The 16,841-nt window shown below is 45.2% G+C and overlaps 1 long non-coding RNA gene and 1 pseudogene across 1 annotated transcript in view; both read right to left on the reverse strand.

The window, feature by feature from the left end:
- Window positions 1-1,739: 1,739 nt before the first annotated feature.
- The window catches only part of LOC141425653 (uncharacterized), a 40,974-nt gene continuing 25,872 nt past the window's right edge, over window positions 1,740-16,841 (reverse strand). Inside the window, exon 4 of the long non-coding RNA XR_012450687.1 lies at window positions 1,740-1,854. This is a non-coding gene — a long non-coding RNA (uncharacterized lncRNA). The remainder of the gene's footprint in view (window positions 1,855-16,841) is intronic.
- On the reverse strand, window positions 11,361-14,795 carry LOC109680276 (programmed cell death protein 6 pseudogene; annotated as a pseudogene).

Consider the following 16,841-nt stretch of genomic DNA (forward strand, 5'->3'; position numbering starts at 1 on the left):
AAAGCCCAGAGATAGATGAAGATAAAGGAGTGAGGCCAGAAGAGGAAACATATTCTTATAGGATATTTAAGGAACATTATTAGGCTAATAAGAAACAAAATAAACGGAAAGAAAGCAGACAGAAGGCAAGATGTCTTAAAGAGGAGGAGGAAGGGAGGGGTGGGGTCCTCTGGGCATTCAGACTGATGCATCCAGAAAGTAAGTATGTGCCCAGAGCAGCTCAAGCACTTTCCCCAGTCACTGCAATGCCAGAAGTCAGTTGCAGACAGCCAGCTCAGGTATGTGCTGGTGACGGGGTAACCCTCTCAGTGCCCCATAATAATTTATGGACCTTCCCAATCCATGGTCAAGGTGAAACAGGCAAGTCCTGGTGGACGGGATTTCAGAATCAAACTAGCAATCTCAAATATTGGCCTCTGACTCTGAGAGAATGAGAGTGCTCTGGGGCAGGGGAGGCAGGAGAGGCCCTGTCCAGCCTGAGGGGCAGCTTCTAGCACTCCCCAGGATGCTGGCTACACTGTCCCTCTCCTGTCACAGAGACACTTCCCCCAGGTATAACTAGGGCCCAAGGTAATAATCACTGACAAATCCTCAGATGTGAATCACTCACTGATTCTGAGCATTTTCTACTTCATTCCAGTGCTGTTTTAGTATAATTTGTAGTTCTTACTGTCCTCATTTTACAACTGCAGTATTGAAGTCAACAATGTAGAGAAATCTACCTGAGGTCACAGGGTCATGTGGACAAACCCTGACAGGAGCCAGATCCACCCCAAATCCTAGCTGAGGTCTAAATGGGGAGCCACCAGATTGGGAGCACCAATGCCAAGGTGCTCCAGGGTTCTGGGAGACAGACAGAGAGGAGACTGAGAACACATTAGAACTATTATAAAAGTTTTAATCTTACCTTTTTTAATGTTATTTGTATTTGTTTTTAATAATCCGTGTGATGTTACACAAATTTTTTACATGCATGTTCAAAATATTTTACTGAAAGGAGGACATGTTCAAAGGGGTTTGAAAAGTCTGGGCACAGTGGCTTACCCCTGTAATCACAGCTACTCAAGAGGTAGCTGAGAAGCTGGAGACCTGGAGGTGGGGAGGATTGTGGCTCGAAGCCAGCCAGGACAAAAAATTACTGAGACTTCCCCGCCATCTCAATAAATAATGTGGTACTGTTGTTTTGTGCCTGTAATCCCAGATACAAGAGAGGCATAGGTAGGAGGATCACCTTCCAAGACCAACCTGGGTCAAGACCAACCCTATCCGAAAAATAACCTAAGCAAAACTGGCTGATGGAGCCCCTGAGTTCAACACCCTGGTACTGAAAAAAAAAAGGATAAAGAAAAAAGTGGGGTGTTGATGCACAGGAAATCAATGCGAGTCAACTCCCTATATAGCTATCCTTATCTCAACTGGCAAAAACCCTTGGTCCTTCCTATTATTGCTTATACTCTCTCTTCAACAAAATTAGAGATAAGGGCAAAATAGTTTCTGCCAGGTAGCTAGGGGGTATGGGGGGAGATGGGGGGGTGGGGAGAAATGACCCAAACATTGTATGCACATATGAATAAAATAAAAATTAAAAAAAAAAGTGGGGTGTTGGAAAATTCCTCTAAAGCAGCCAGCCTCAGAAAGGGAAGCAGCAAGCAGAAGCAACAAGCAGACCCCAGCAAGAGGCTGATCCATGGGTAGGGAAGTAATTCTAAGCCAATGAAGAAGCCACCCAGGTGGCCTTACCTGGTTTATTCCGCCTCTGCTGCCCCCTTGTGGCCATCTCATGGCAGCCAGAAAGATGATTTCCCAGCAGGAAGCCTGAGAGGTACTGCCATACAGACAAGAAAGCTTAGAAATCTGGAAGGCAGAAAAGGAAACCAGACATAGAATAATAGCACATGCAGTAGGATTCCAAATATATGATGTTACAGGAGTCAGGCTGGGTGCCGGTGGTTCACACCTGTAATCCCAGCTTCTCAGAAGGCAGAGATCAGGAGGATCGCAATTCCAAGCCAGTCCAGGCAAATAGTTCACAAGACCCTAGTTTGGAAACACCCAACACAAAAATGGACTGGCAAAGTAGCCCAAGTGGTAGACCACCTGCCTAGCAAGCCTGAAGCCCTGAGTTCAAACCCCAGAACAACCATAATAAAGACAGAGAGAGAAGGAAGGTGTGGTGACAGACATTAAGAGTTCTCTACCATAGAATAAAAGACAAAAAAAAAAGAGTTCCCTGCTAGGCTGAGGGACATGGATAGTTAGAATAGGCTGGGACCTATGGGTCAATGCTCCATAGCTTGACTGCGGGGGGGCAGGGGCGGCTACACAATGTGCATTTTATGCGAAAGCTCTACACACTGGAGATCATTGCATTCATCCTACACAGTGGGAAGAATCCTGCTTCTTGCTGAGTAGTCCTGGGACCCAGGCACAGTTCTTCTTGCTCGGGACTCACCTATGAAATACAGGTGATATACTTCTGCTCTTGTGAAGACGTAATGCAAGAAATGATTCACTGAAGTGCCAGCTCATATGAGGATTAATTTCACAAGAAAACTGACACCTCACAGAAGGCAGTGTGTGGGCAAAGTCAGCAACTCTCCCTTCAAATTAGTCTACCCACACTGCTCCCCTGAGAAGGTGAGAGTGAGGATTTCCCTCTTCTTGGACTCTCACCCCAATACACGACTGAATCTTTGCAAAAAACCAAGGCCAGACCTGTTCTGCTATTTCACCCACAGCAAAAGCTTTTCTCCAACTCCAAGCCCCACCCCTTAAAACCCTATGAGGAGAGGGAAACATAGTTTCTGCTGAAAAGGAGCATGGTCCTGAGGAGAGGGACCCCATCCCACAGGAACCTCAGCCCTTGCCCAGCCCCTGTGAGGACCAGAGTGAGAAGAGAGATGGAGGGTCCAGGGCAGTCAAATTCCACTGAGAAGCTTCAGCTACAGAGATGTAGTGAAGGGGCTGTTTCCTGGCTGAGGGCAGATAAGGAGAAAGTGAGGGATTCTGAGGCACAGGAGCTATGAACCCCACACACTGTCCCAAGCATGAAGGGGTGCGGGAAGGAAGCTGTAGTCAAAGAGGAAGTCAGACACTGAAGGAGAGAGCTGAAGAAATGCCCATCCCCTGTCCTCCCACCACAAGTCTCCCCTAGTGCCTCCCACTGGACAAAGCCAGGGAGATGCCTCCGGCAGGGGGCATCAGTCTCCCAGGTGACAATGCAGGAATGAGAAGGGCACTGAATGGATGAGGAAGGAAACAGATTAATCAACCCAAAAAAGAAAGTCAGAAACAGGAGCAGGAGGTGGGGAGGTTAATATGAGAACCCTGATTCTTCTCTACTTCTGACAGCTTCCCAGGTGACTCACTGTCATTTCTGCCTATTGCTGACTCTCCCTCAACAAAGATGAAAACACCAATGACTGACTCAGTGACAAGGCCAGTGAGTGGGGAATACAGGTGCACTGGGACATGGGAGAGGTTGACCAGCAGTCCAGGGCAGTTTTCAGATGAGAAAGGATAAAGAGAAGAAACTGAGTTCTGTCCCAGAGCAGAGCCCTTAATGTCTGAAAGCGGAAAGCAACAGCCCAGCCACCTGGAGGGCCCACAGAGCCCCTGCTTCCACTTCTGCTCCACCCCACCCTGCCCCTGCTGCTGACTGAACATCCAGGTCCTTGACTGAAAGGACAGTGGCCTCCCAACAGGAGCTACGACTGCCTCAGGTGTGGACTCTACCCATGCTCGGCCCAGGAGCCTCCCCAGAGGTAGCCCATCCACCTCTGCCACCACCACCTCCAAGAGGGAGGAATGGGCTTCCGTGTCCCATCAGTTTACTCAAGAAGTCGAGGGGCTCGGTGTACGCGTGTTTGTTCATTGGTTTGTTCTAAACCACTTTATTGAGGCATGGCTGACCAACAAAAAGCTGCGTGTAATTAATTTATACAACTGGATAAGTTTGGAGATCAGTATACATCTGTGAAATTATCACCACAATCTATGTCAAAAACATTATCTCTCATCAGCCTTTAATCCTAGCTACTCAGCAGGTAGGCATCAGAAAGATGGTGGTTCACAGCCAGCCCCAGACCCTATCTCGAAAAAATCCATCACCAAAACAAGAGGGGGCGGGACTGCTGGTTTGGCTCAAGCAGTAAGAGTGTTGGCCTGGCAAGCCGTGAGGCCCAGAGTTCAAAACCCAGTGGCAACAAAGGTATTTCTCATCTCTAAAACTTTCCTACAATGAAAAATCTGGAGATGTCCTAAGCTTAATTACAAAGGTCCAAGGGTGGAAGAGGGAAGAGACAAAAAATATTAATCAGATAAAAGGTAAGACTGAAACGGGCAAAAGACTGTTCCACACTGAAAGCTTGACTTAAAGCCCCTAGAAGCCAACCTCAGGTACCACTAGGTACCACTACCCCGGGCTTAAGGATAAGCACTATATACACTTCCTTTCCCAGATTTCTAAGTGCATGGCTCTGAGCTCTCTGGCACACCTCATTCTGAAAGCCAGTGGCTACTGGCCTGACTGTCCAGCAAGGTGGCTGGCTGGGATCAGCATCAGAGCACTATACACACTTCCTTTCCCAGATTTCTCCCTGGGGTGAACTCCCAGCCCCTGCCCCATACCCCTGTCCTCAGGCCATGTAGCCCTTCACACTAAAGATGCTTCCCGGCCCCCTCTGGACTTCCCAATGCACCTGCCTGCTCACGGACAGCCCACACTTCGCCCCTGGCTCCAGCACTTCTCATACCTGCTCTCCTACGTGCCCTCCTGCACATTCTCACACATCACTCTGCCCTCACAGCCACCCACGGAAACCAGTCCCTGGATCAAGAAGCATCCTCAGTTTCCCTTTCATGAGTGCCCCAACCAAGTCTTTCCTGCCAGGCAGCTCTGTTCAGTTTTCTTATACTGCTCACTGCCATTAGCTATCACAGAGAACGAAAGAGATACCAGAAATTCCCAGGTCACACCTACAGTTTCAAATTGTCCACCAAACCTGCTCCCCATTTCCTCTGTATCTTTCTTCCTTGGCTAGAAAGCCAGGAAAGCAGATGAAGGGACTCCAAACATTGTGACTGATAGCCCCTCCCCAAGGTGGCCTCCCCTTGCCTTGATCCTTCCCATTTGCCTACCCCATTGTGGGGTGAAGGGCCTGTCCTGCCCTGGAGCTGCACCTACTACATGTATCACCCCTCTACCAGGGGACAACTGCCGTAACTTCTGAAGGGCTGTGCAGGCACAGGCTACACCTCCATCCCCTGGGACTAATCAAAGCGATGGGACCTTTGGTGGATAGAAGTCCAGTGACCACATATCAAGGAAGCCTTCTCCTAGGGAGCAGTGACAGGCAGGGTATAGTAACCAAAAGAGATGTTGTGGGTGGAGTGAAAAGAGCCCTCTCTCTTCTGTTTCAGAACCTTCCTAAAGGTTTGCCCACCTCTCCAGCCTCCCAGGTCACATAAGAGTAAAGCCCTTAAATAACCCCAGGATCTCCTATGTGAGCAGTGACAGCCTCCACCCACATCCAGCCAAGAGCACTCCTTTGGGTAAGAAAGGGTCTTTGCCACCACCACCTTCTCTGACGAGGAGTCATTATCCCAGACAGAAGTGCTCTCCACGGCAAAGACTTAGTCATCTAAAATGGATGAATAGGAAAACGAGATTGTGGTATAAGCTAGGAGAAACCATCAAGGGATAAATTTGGGGGAAGGAGCGTTTGTAAGAGGCCAGGGATGAGAAGAAAGAAAGAGACTCAAGCCCTGTTGTGGTTTGGATAATTTCCCCCAAAGTTCCATGTGTTAAAGGGTTTTTTCCCAGGGGGGCACTGTTGCAAAGTGCCTAACTTTAGCAAGTGAGGCCCAGATTCTTAGGTCATCGGGGGCATGATCTTGAAGAGGAATTATGGGACTTCAGTCTCTTCCTCTTTCATTATATGGCTGATGAGATGAGTGGTTTTGCACCACTATGTGATCCTGTCACAATGTGCTGCCTCACCACAGCCCAAAACAATGGGACCAGTCAGTTATAGACTGGAACCTCCATGAATCAAAATAACCATTTCCACTTTATAAGTTACTTATCTCAGGTATTTTGATACAGCAACAGAAAGCTAACTAATACAAGCTCTGACAAGTAGGACAACAGAGGAACCAATGTGGTCCTGGTCCAGTTGAGGATCCAAGTCCCATACTCAGGTCACTTGAAAGGCCCTCAGTACTCTCCTTTTCCAGAAAAAGCTTAACTCTCAACTTTTATCCATCCAGCTCCTCACCTCTTGATGTCTAAGAACCTAAATGCTACTGTGAGCTCAAGTTAAAGCTGTCTGATGCATCCATGTTGCAAGTTCCCTGTGGCTCCTTGGGGCTCCCTATGGCTCTAAACTCCATGGCCCTAGAAAAGGCTAACATGCACAGTTCATATGACACCACTGTGTACAGCCAGCTCAGAGAGTCAGCCCCTGAGGGACACAAAGAGGATTGGGAATGTGTGCCCCAAAGTGGACCCAACAGGGAGCCCAAAGAGACCCAGGCAGAGCCCAGCCCTCCAGGACTGGATCTTTGGCTCCTAACACTGTCTTTGATCCATCCTTTTCCCTGGGAGTCCATCAGCCTGCTCAGCCTCCTCAGGGTAAGATCACTCATTCCAGCAAGTGGACTCTGTCAAGGAGAAACTAAACAAGTTAATTCATAATGTCAGGCAGTGCTGTGGGAAAACTGTAGGGTTACCTGTAAGAGGATGACATTTGAGCAGAACCCTGAAGAAAGTGAGGGCAAAGCTGGGCGAGTGTCTAGGAGAAGAGCTTTTCTCTGGCAGACCAGGCAGGTGGGGAAGGGTCCTGAGGAAGGACTGTGCATATCCAGTCTGAGGAGTAGCCAGGAGTCCGCAAGCAGGGCTCCAAGAGGGGGAGAAGAGGTGGGAGGGCAGCTGGGCAGGACAACAGTTCTCAGACCTCAGTGAGCATCCGTTCCACAGGAGGGTTTGTCCAAACACAGCTTGTTGGACTCCCACCCAGGGTTTCCTATTCAGCCAGTATGAGACACGCCTGGGACTCACCATCCCTAACAAGCTCCCAACAGGTATTGTCTCTCCCAAATACACTGGGAAACCTGGAGGGAAGGGTACTGGGAGCCAGAGATCTTTCCTGGCAGAAAGACTCTCCTATTGCCTAAAGCTGAGCCAGACTCAGAGGCCCCATAAGGACTTCAGGCCTTGGACCATGACTGTGTTAGACTGGGGCCTGAGGCCCGTGGAAGCACTTCACCATCAGCACAGGCCAGGACTGGAGATACTACTTCCTGGAGTGTTTACCAGACACCCAGGGCATGTGGGCTGTGAGTAAAACAAGGCAGCCCAGTCAGGTGACAGCTGCAGGCCTCACCACCTCCAGCTGCCCTGATGCCCTGATGGCACGCTGCAGCCTGACCCCCCACCCACACTGTACATCTCGGATCCTCTGCCCCTCACTGAGTCTGCCCCTTGAGTCAGTCCTGGACAGCAGGCCCTTATCCCCAGCCAAACACCTGCTGCCCCACCACAGTATCAAACCCTGCCCCTATCACTTCCCTATCTCTACCCTGTCCATCCTAATCCCCACCCTCCTGCCCCCATGTCCACACAGGCCCCGAGGCTCAGTTCCAGCTGTGTAAGGCCTTCCTCCTGATGGAGAAAACACTATGATTCCACTGTAAACACATCCAACAGTCCCCAGTCCTCAATAAGTGTTTGGTAAAGTTTGGCAAGACAGACAGAAAGACAGAGAAAATGTGCAGATTCACAAGCCCTTTGGGTCCCTTGGGCTTGGAGCTTGGAGACATTTACTGAAGGCCAAGCAATTGTTTTTCTTATGTTCTTCTTCCTGTCAATCATACTTAAGAATTCCTTATATGCTTGTGAATTTTACATATTTTAATAGACTTCTTCCTTGTTCTAGACCCCAGCATATGAGTGTTTTTCTCTTCAGAGAAAAAACATAAGGCATTAGCCATGCATTTAACTTTTGCCTATTTATGTGATTGCTTCTAAATTTAAAATGAAGGATAATAATCCTTGATCCTGTGAGCCCAGTAAAAATGCAAACTCTGTCCTCAGGGTTGATTGTCAATCTTGCTGGGAAAGGGATATCCCCAAAAGCTACCAGCTCTGAGTCTTCTAGGACCTCACCAAGTCCCCAACTCCCTTTTTACTCAACACCTACTCACTGACCCACACCAGTCCCCAACCTCCGCTGATAAGGTCTGAGTGCCAAGGTCAGGTGTGTGATGGTAAAAGGGGCTGCACAGGTCTCTGACTTGGGAAGGACACACTCTGGCTATGACAGGAGCCACTCTTAGCCCTATTGGCCCCCAGCCCTGGAGAGCTGGCATTTCTCCTACCCACCCCTTCCTCCTGGGCCAGGCTTTCCAGAAGGAACTACCATGAAGGGCTTGTCCAGGGAATCTACATTGTCAAAGATAAACACAGGATTTACAGTTAAAGTAAGGAAAATATATTTCCTTCAGTAACTATTGCCACTAGGGGAAAGAGCTGGGCTCCATTCCAGTGTATGCAGAGGTGATATAGCATCTTGAAGGAGATCGAAGGGGTGGGGATGTGGTTCATTGCTGGAGCCACACAAGGGCAGGAGGCCCTGGGCTCAACAACAACAACAGCAATAATAATAATAATAATGCAAGAATGAGGGAGAGGTCAGCAGGGGCTCAGAGTCAGAGAAGTGAGAAAGTAAAAAGGGTTGGTCAGTGTAGGTGTGACTAGGCCAGCAATGTTAGCTGGCAGTTATTGAAGTTCTGATTCTGTCCTCCCACAGAGATCTGGACATACAGGCCTTTCCTTGATGACTGCATGTCAAAGAGATGACTCTCAGGCTGCAAGCATGGCTCATGTGGTAGAGTGAGCCCCTGCCTGGCAAGCTCAAGGTGCGGGGTTCAAACCCCAGGACCAGAAAAAAAAATAGAGAATGACTCTCAGGTCCTTGGGATATGCTTCTGAATTATGAGATACCTATTTACAGTTGTCAGCCCCTTTGGAGTAAATGCCCGAAGAGAGGGAGATCGGGGCCTATCTATCAACAGGTGTTGGTTAGAACAAATAGTAAATCTTCCTGGCAGCACTGAGCTTCCCAAGGCAGCACTTTAAGGGAACCTGTGGTCACGCCAGGGACACAACCTCATGCTGCTTTAGCTGGAGTTATGTCTGTCTGTCAATGCAGGGGTGCGAACAGAGCTGTCACATGCTGACAGTTCTGCAGGGCTCACTCCTGGGTCAGCTCCAGAGCCACTGTCCAAATGCCCCTGGGGTGGGGACAGGGGGTTGTCTAACAGCCTTCTCTGAAACTGGAAAAGGATTATTTAGGAACTATTGAAAGGAATATGACCATGTTTCTACTAACAAAAAGAATAGGGCCAGGCATGGAGGCACACACCTGTCATCCCAACTACTTCAAGTGGTAGAGCGGGATCGTGTTCAGAGCCTAGCCCAGGCAAAATTAGTACAAAGAGTAGGCTGGCAGAGTGGCTCAAAGTGGTAGACTGCTTGCCTAGCAAGCATAAAGTCCTGAGTTCAAATTCCAAAACTGCAAAAAAAATAAATAAATAAAAGTAGGAGACACTTTCTAAAAAACAAACTAAAAGCAAAGACACTGGGGACGTGGTTCAAGTGGTAGAGCACTTGCCTAGCTCGAGGCCTAAGTTCCACCCCAGTGCTGCAAAAAAAATGAAAAGGACAAATCCCATTCATGTATGAAAATGGAGAAATGAGACCTGCTGAAACTGTTCCAGGAACGGGCAATGGGGAGATAAAGAATGATGGAGGGGGTGAATTCAACTATGATATATTATAAGAACTTTGGTAAAGGTCACAATGTACTCCCATTACAAAAATAATTTTTTAAAAAAGCCCAAATCCCAAGCATTATAAAGTTTGTCATTTCTTGATCATTTATGTGTCAGACTCTATATAAATATTTCTTGTGCAATTCTCACAAAATTCCTCTGCATTAGATTATTATCTTTTCTTTACCGATGAGGGAACTGAGCGAGGCTCAGAGAAGTTACTAACACCATGTGTCAAGTCAGTGGCAGGGAAGGCAGGACATAAACCCAGTGTGCCAAACTCAAAAGCTGTTTTTCTACTGTATTATATTCTTCTCCCACACCAAAAAAAATAAGTAAATCATGACATTTTACTGAAAAATTATGTAACCAGAGTTAGAAGTACTGATAAAATAAGGCCCAAACCTTCCCGTGAGCGCTCAAGAACTGAGGTGATGTGGCACTGCCCTCATCACCAGCCCTGCTCTGCCTTTATCTGTGACCTCTGCAGCCACATCTGACCAATGGGCAGGACACTGGGTGCTGATCCCAGGACTCAGGTCACCTCGCATGGGGAGGTATTAGAGGGGCTGGGTGTGGCGGCACAGGCCTGTAATTCCAGCAACGTAGGAGGCAGAGTCTGGAAGGTCTGGGGTTTGAGACTAGCCAAGCAAAAAGGTTAGCAAGATTCCCATCTCCATCAGTAAACTGGGCATGGAGGTATGCATCTTTGAGTCCAAATACTCAGGAGGCGTTAAGTAAGTGATCGTGGTCTGAGGCCAGCCACAGCCAAAAACACAATATCCTGTCTGAAAAATAAAGGCAAATGGGTTAGGGTTGTGGCTTGAGTGGTAGTGCTCCTGCCTAGCAAGTGCAAGGCCCTGAGTTCAAATCCTAATACAGAAAAAAAATGGGGGGATTAAAAATAGACCAGTGTTTCCAGAATCCTGAATCCTGTGGGAACCTCTCAGGGGCTGTCTGAGGGGTGTTCTCAGGAGAAGCCACACAGGACCAGAGAACTGATCCTGTATCTCTTTTCTTTTTGGGACCACAAATATGATTTTTTTTCTGTATCATTACTTTCTTGCTTATGTTCCATATTCCAAAAAATATGTTTAAAAAGTAAGGCACATGAAAAATTGTGTAAGCTCCATATTATTCTAAAATCCTCCTGGCCAATAAAAGCATTTCAATTACAGAACTGCAAATATCTGGAAAAGGAGGGCTGGCAGAGTGGCTCATGCTCTAAGAGCACATGCCTAGCAAGTATGAGGCCCTGAGTTCAAACCCCAGTGCTGCCAAATAAATAAATAAATAAATAAAGTGGATATGGTCCATTTGTTGCATGCAGAATATCTGAATCATTCTTACGTTTCACTCATGTCAGTCAGCAAACCCAAGCTTTGCTTTATAAAAATATAGTTACTCTTACAGCAAAGCTCTAACCAGCTTACTCACATGTGTACAGCCAGGTCCCCAAGTATTAACTGTACAAAAATCTACAGGAGCAACAGCATCTAATTGTGTCCTGTTCCCTTTCATCACAGCTAAGGGATTTGGCATTTCTTTAAATGTTGTTTTGATATTGGCAAGGCTTGGTTATGCAATGCTGAAGACCAGGAAAGATACAGCTCATAAGCCACCAGAGTTCAGCCATCCTAATCTGTGTTGAAGCGCCTGAATATGTCTTTCAACCTCTGTGAGATGATGCAGCCCTGCATGAAGTCATCAAACGCCATCTGCCCTCCACCTTGTCTGTCAGACTTTCAGATGAGGATGTTGTGGAACTGGTCAGAGAGCAAGTAGCCCAAACCTGAGAGTGCTTGCTTGAGCTCGTTCTTGCTGATCATCCCGGAGTTGTCCCTGTCATAGGTGCAGAAGACATTCTGCCAGGGTGTGACGCTCTCCCCACACCCAGGAATTCGCTCAAGTTCTCACCAGCCTTGTGCTCCTGGTCAAACACAGCAATGACTGACCTGACAGTCACCGGATTAAATGGGGTCTGTGTGCTATTGGAGAGTGCTTGCTGAGGCACATTGTCTGATATCCCCCAACTCCTGTCTTTATCGACCCACTGGAAGACATTCCTCAGGAAGCTCTGGTCCAGATGCACTGGGCCATCCCTGAGGCCTGGAGGTAGAAGTAGGTGGCCATGAGCTGAGGCTCCAGAGACAATGCCGCTCCACTCCAGGGCTCCACTTCTTCCTCTACAGAAATGATTTTGATGTACAAATCTCTATATTTGATGTAACTTTCTTAAAAAGTAAGAAAACCACAGGCAAGACCATCACTAAGATGGCTTTCGGTTCCAAAGTCTTTCAACTCCACAAGCGACACTTAAGTCCCTGCCACCTCTCTCCCCTCCCTGAGAGCACTCCTGCTTTGACCTCTATGATGAGGTCACTCACCATCCTCACAATATGTGCTTTTCAGTGGGAATTAAGAGTCTTCATATGTGAAAATCTGTTACACAAGTGTTTTGACCCCAGAGGCTTTGCTTTTTAGAGTTCACTGTTATACAAAACGTCAATTAACCAGAAAGATCACGTGGGGTGTCTGAGGAACAGAGGCTGTCCTGTTGGCCTGACTTCATGAGGACAACAGTTACATTTAGTGAGGGCACAAGGGTTTGGCTTAGGCCAGGGTGGATAGTCCTTTCTTGTTGAATGAATGAATGAAGGTTCAGGACCTTTCTCTGATGGTCAAGGATAATGCAGGGCTTCAGCTGCTCTGAAGAAGATATAGCCATCCTCCACCACCCTCAACTGCTCTTGTGGCTACCATTATCAACCTTCCAGTCACTACTTCTCCTCACCATTCATTAAAAAGTTCAGTCCCACCAGGCATGGTGGTACACACCTATAATCCCAGCACTTGGGAGGCTAAGGCAGGAGAATTGCAAGCTCTGCTTAAGGAAAAATAGAAGATCAGTCCCTTAAGTCACTGTCTTTCTCTTCATCTTACTCCTACTACCATTCTTGGTAACTACTCTATAAACCAAGAAAATCCACTTGACACCCTGAGCCCCTGACCTCCTCACCTTCAAGGACCTTGTCTTCTGGCAACTGCAGCCTCTCACGCCACAATCATGCCTTGATCTGTAGACCTGCGACCTCCTCATAATCTTGCTACCACATGATGTCTTCAGATCTTTTCTTCTCAGGCTCTCTTCCCCCAAATTTCTCCACTTCCCAGACTTCCAATCCCTTTGATCCTGGCAGTATGAGATCCCTTTCCATTCCACCTTGCCCCTGTTACCTTTCAGAACCTAGCACACTTAACTCCCATTTCCCTCACTTCCTCCATCACACCAACATGGCAAAAGCCAAGCTCTGGACAAATCCTACTTCCCACCTGCTCTACACCAGCATCCAAGCAGCTGACACGGCGGGATAGTAACACTCTGCCATGTTTGTGAATTATTAATGATCACAAACTTCAAGTTGGTCCTCACATTTTCTTCTTCATTACACACCTTCCCTCCTTACTTCCAAATGATTATTCCTTGCCAACAGGTACTATCCTCTCAACTTTTTTCTGTAAATCTAAAACTGTTCTAAAAAGTAAAGTCTATTTAAAAGAAAAGAAAAACTTAACATTGGTGGATATCAGGGCTGTTTTATTTTTATAAAAATAAATAAGTAAAATTCTCCCCTAGCACTCAAGCTGCGGTCGTTCATTCTAAAGAGAACCAAGTAACATGATTATTTTGATGACAAGAAAGCCCTCAAAGACCAAGATCTCGTCAACTTGAGACTCACGCTTGGCAAATATGGGACAAACTGAGCACTGACTGAGTCCAATCCACAGTCCCACCAAAAAAAAAGGAAAACAATGCTCATTTGCATTTATAACCCATTCTAACCCTCAGCTCTGGGCAATCACTAATCTTTCTGTCTCTGCAGATATGTTCACTGTGGATACTTCAGTAAGTGTATTCATACAATATACATATCAAGTCAGATTTCTTTCATAGCATGTTTTCAAGGTTCATTCATGGTTTTAGCATGTGCCAATATTTCAGTCCCTTTTATTACTAAATAGTATTCCATTTTATGAATATATCATATTTTGTTCACCAGTTCGCCAATTCATACATAATTGGACTATTTCCATTTTACAGTATTGTGAGGAATACTGCTATGAATGTTCTTATGCAACTATTTGTGTGGACGTGTGCTTTCGTTTTTCTAGGGTAGATGCCTAGCAAGGGAAATGCTGGGTCATATGGTACATCTGTGTTGAACATTTTAAGTACTTGCCAAGCTAGCTTTCACTTCCAGGTCAAGATGACACTAGATACAGACACAACTGTGGGGTTAATATATAAAACAAACACAAGAAACTATGAAAGATGGGAGAAAATCTAGGTCAAGATGACACTAAATACAGACACAACTGTGGGGTTAATATATAAAAAACACCAGAAACTATGAAAGATGGGAGAAAAGGCAGACTGGCAAGAATCGCAAGACCCAATGAACACTATGCTGTTGAGTGCTCTGGGTTTTATTTTTGCCTCGAATATATGAAACTGGGTGCTAGAAAAGCCAGCAACCAGGAAACTTCAACAGGTACAGATAAAAAAAAAAATCTACCCAGCCAGGTGCCAGTGGCTCATGCCTGTAATCCTAGCAGGCAGAGATCAGGAGAATCACAGTTCAAAGCCAGCCTGGGCAAATAGTCTGCAAGACCCTATCTCGAAAAGACCCATCACAAAAAAGGGTTGGTGGAGTTGCTCAAGGTGTAGGCCCTGAGCTCAAGCCCAAGTACCAAAAAGAAAAAAATTCCCCCCAAAATCTCTAGACCAGGAAGGGACATCCTGAGAAAACAGAAAACTTTAAGATAAGTATTTCTACTCCAGACAAACACCACGGAAAAAAATATGCCCCACTCCCACACCTGCCAGCAAGGCTGGGTAGGGTGTTTAGATGTGACAATTTAGACATTCCACTCACCCACGTGAGGTACCCCCACCTCATGTCGATATGGTCAGAGAAGACCAAGTACAAAGCCAGGAATTTCAGCCTGCCTGGTGGTACCAAATGCCATCACAATGTCCCTAGAGATCAGATGGGGAGCAGGAAGGAGGTGCTTCACACTTTCTCAGCCAATCTGTGCCAGCAGAGGCCTAGTGGGGAACCTAGACTTCTACCTCCACCTGACACCAATGAGACAAGACCCTCTCTTCTGGTGCCACGTCAGAGGATACCTACTAAAATAGATTTAAATAAGATCCAGAATCTCATAATGTAATAGTCAAAATGTCCATGTTGCAAGTGAAAATCACTTGTCTTACCAAGAATCAGGAAAATCTCAAGCTGAAGAAGAAAAGATAATAGACACCAACACCTAAGAGGACCTAGATGATGGAATTGTCTGACATAAGTGAAGCAGGCAGGTGTTTACAGCAAGTACGAAAAGTGCTCTAGAAAGCAATTACAAATATTCTTGAAACATCAAAAATAGTCTTGGCAGAAAAAAAGAGAAGCTACAAAGGATAAACAGATGGAAATTTTAAATCTTAAAAATACAATAACCAAAATTTAAAACTCAATAGATTGGTTCAACCACTGAATGGAGAATGCAAATAAAAGATACAGTGAACTTAAAGATCCTGACAATAGAAAAAATAAACACAGGATCAGAGATTTGTGGAACTATAACAAACGGAGCTAATATTCATGTTATAGGAAACTCAAAAGGAGAAGAGAAAGAGAGTAGAACAGGAGAAGCATTCAAAGTAATAATGGCTGAAAACTCCAAGAGCTCCAGAAATAGTCAATAGTTATAAACAGGTATTCAAGAAGCTGAATGAGCCCAAGACAGCATACTTTTCTGTGTTTATGGACTGTTTGTAGATCTTTTTTGTCAAAATGTCTTTTCAAATCTTTTGTTCATTTTTTAATTGCCACAGTTGAGTTATAAAAGTTCTTTCTTTGGGCTGGCAGAATGGCTCAAGTGGTAAAGCAGCTGCCTAGTTCGCGTTAGACTCTGAGTTCAAATCCCAGTACCACAAACAAAAATTATTTCTATATCTTGGATACAAGACCTTTATCTAACATATGATTTGCAATGATTTGCTCCCATACTGTTGCTTGTATTCTCACTTTCTTTTTTTGTAGTGAAAATGATTGTAAGTTTATTCAGAAAGGAATACACTTCCAGTAGGCTGAAAGAGGTTATCACTAGAAAGAGAATGACCGTATCACTTTCTTGAAGGTCAATGGGATTTTGATAGGGAATGCATTGAAGCTATAGATCAACTTGGTAAGTACTGCCATCTTAACAATATTAAAACATTAAGTACTCTGACATAAGAAAATGGGATGCTTATTCATTTAGATTTTTTTAAATTTCTTTCAGCAACATTTTATCATTTTCAGTGAATGAGTTTTACCATCTTTTATTAAATTTATCCCAGAGAAATTTATTCTTTTGATAATATTGGAACTGTCTTTCTTAATTTCAATTTTGAATTGCTCAATTGCTGGGGCAAAGACAAATACATTTGAATTTTCTGTATTGATCTTGTATTCTGGTATCCTGAAAAACTTGTTTATTAGTTCCAGTAATATTTGGAGGGATTTGTTATAATTTTATGCATACAAACTCATGTCATCTATAAGTAAATACAGTTTTATTTCTTCATTTTATTTCTTTTTTACTTCCTCCACCCAACCTATACACTTTCAATTTCTTTTTCTTGCCTACTTACACTGGCTAGAATCTCCACTACAATGCTGAATAGAATTTTGTTCCTAAATTTAGGAAGAAAATATTAATTCTGCCACCATTATGTTAATTGTACATTTTTTATAAATGTTCTATCACAAGTTAAATGAGTTCCCTTCTATTTATAATTTGTTGAGAGCCTTTGTTGTAAACATGTTTTGGATCTTATCAAAAAATTAGTTCTGTGCTTAATGAGATGATTGTTTGATTTCTGTCCTTATTCTAACAATATGGTATATACAATATTACTTGATTTGGGGGTGTTGATTACTAATTCAATATCTTTACTTGTC

The sequence above is a fragment of the Castor canadensis genome, chromosome 8 (genome assembly GCF_047511655.1).
Source record: "Castor canadensis chromosome 8, mCasCan1.hap1v2, whole genome shotgun sequence".
Lineage (NCBI taxonomy): Eukaryota > Metazoa > Chordata > Mammalia > Rodentia > Castoridae > Castor > Castor canadensis.